The sequence below is a fragment of the Schistocerca piceifrons genome, unplaced genomic scaffold (genome assembly GCF_021461385.2).
Source record: "Schistocerca piceifrons isolate TAMUIC-IGC-003096 unplaced genomic scaffold, iqSchPice1.1 HiC_scaffold_936, whole genome shotgun sequence".
NCBI lineage: Eukaryota > Metazoa > Arthropoda > Insecta > Orthoptera > Acrididae > Schistocerca > Schistocerca piceifrons.
The window spans coordinates 5,709,178-5,711,737 of NW_025729208.1; positions in this window are offsets into that span (position 1 = coordinate 5,709,178).

Consider the following 2,560-nt stretch of genomic DNA (forward strand, 5'->3'; position numbering starts at 1 on the left):
TCGCCATCTATGAAAATAGGGCGAAAGCACATGCAATACCGCCATCTATGCGCATCTGACAACACTACGTCCGCACCACAAAACATACCGCCATCTGTAGGTCTCCCGCAACATGACCTCCTGCAACGACGCCACCGCCATCTATGAGACGCCAAGCCGACTAAGACAGCGATGGCGCCACAGTGCCCGCCTTTCGACGCCACCCACAAAGCCTGCAGCCTCTGTCGACCATAGCACCCATTCTCCAGTGGCTCTGCCGCACGAAGCCGTGGACCGGCAATGACTCCACCCGCACCCGTTCGTGGACCACCCCAACCGCCAAACGCGCACCTCCAGCGGATGAACGGCGGACGTTTCCCGCACTCGTAAAGTGCAATCCACCCCTATAACTTGCGTTTCATGAAGAGTTATTTCCAATATGCGACATTCCCGCTGTCCCTATACATGAGCCGCGACCTGTACCACTTACGAGCGAGAGACGCGATCGCGTTGCTCACTGTACGGCGTCCGATACCGAGCCATCAGCATGTCGGTCCCCATGCGCGTTGCACTCGCACTCGCACTCGCAAAAACGTGGGGCAAATATATTACGCGGAAGAGTTATAACAGACCGAGCCCCACTGCATGGGGGGAGTCTTTGTCACTAATGTACACAGATAGAACATTGTGGACTGGAACCAGATTACCCGTACACACGGCGCTGATTAGTAATCAATGCAGAGCCATCAAACTACAGAAAATATATACAACTGTCCGTATACATGCTGAAAGAGTCTGCCCACAATGGGAACCACACGTCAGCCAGACACTCTGATCACGCACCACTCTCTGCTTCTAACAGGCGCACATACAATATGTAAGCACCAGCATGGAACAACATCCAGTGCATCCTCTCCGCCACATTACACAATCCACACTATCACAACCAGACCAGGAGGTCCATGCGGAAAATAGAATATCCCACCCTTTCGACATCCACCATTGCGCAGATAAGGCACCAACACCCACACATGTCCTATACAACGGTGCACCCAACATCACAATAGTACCTCCTGTCACAGCGCACAAACAATGACATGAGTCAAAGACACAGGTCTGACACAAGCATAGAATTGGAGCGCCGCCTCTAATAAGCCAAAGGTGCATCCTGACGTGACAAATCTCATCATGTCACAAGCATTCACTTACTATAATCACTATCAACGAACCTGCCGCCCCGCCCCCCCCCCCCCCCCACACCTTTCCTTACAACAACGTGTAACCTAACCTAACCCATGTTGTACCTTAACCTAACCCATGTTGTACCTTAACCTAACCCATGTTGTGCCTTAACCTAACCCATGTTGTGCCTTAACCTAACCCATGTTGTCCCCTAACCTAACCCAAGTTGTCCCCTAACCTAACCCATGTTGTCCCTTAACCTAACCCATGTTGTGCCTTAACCTAACCCATGTTGTGCCTTAACCTAACCCATGTTGTCCCCTAACCTAACCCATGTTGTCCCCTAACCTAACCCATGTTGTGCCTTAACCTAACCCATGTTGTCCCCTAACCTAACCCATGTTGTGCCTTAACCTAACCCATGTTGTCCCCTAACCTAACCCATGTTGTCCCCTAACCTAACCCATGTTGTCCCCTAACCTAACCCATGTTGTGCCTTAACCTAACCCATGTTGTGCCTTAACCTAACCCATGTTGTCCCCTAACCTAACCCAAGTTGTCCCCTAACCTAACCCATGTTGTCCCCTAACCTAACCCATGTTGTGCCTTAACCTAACCCATGTTGTGCCTTAACCTAACCCATGTTGTGCCTTAACCTAACCCATGTTGTCCCCTAACCTAACCCATGTTGTCCCCTAACCTAACCCATGTTGTGCCTTAACCTAACCCATGTTGTCCCCTAACCTAACCCATGTTGTGCCTTAACCTAACCCATGTTGTCCCCTAACCTAACCCATGTTGTCCCCTAACCTAACCCATGTTGTCCCCTAACCTAACCCATGTTGTGCCTTAACCTAACCCATGTTGTGCCTTAACCTAACCCATGTTGTCCCCTAACCTAACCCATGTTGTCCCCTAACCTAACCCATGTTGTCCCCTAACCTAACCCATGTTGTCCCCTAACCTAACCCATGTTGTCCCCTAACCTAACCCATGTTGTCCCCTAACCTAACCCATGTTGTCCCCTAACCTAACCCATGTTGTCCCCTAACCTAACCCATGTTGTCCCCTAACCTAACCCATGTTGTCCCCTAACCTAACCCATGTTGTGCCCTAACCTAACCCATGTTGTGCCCTAACCTAACCCATGTTGTGCCCTAACCTAACCCATGTTGTGCCTTAACCTAACCCATGTTGTCCCCTAACCTAACCCATGTTGTCCCCTAACCTAACCCATGTTGTCCCCTAACCTAACCCATGTTGTCCCCTAACCTAACCCATGTTGTCCCCTAACCTAACCCATGTTGTGCCTTAACCTAACCCATGTTGTCCCCTAACCTAACCCATGTTGTCCCCTAACCTAACCCATGTTGTCCCCTAACCTAACCCATGTTGTCCC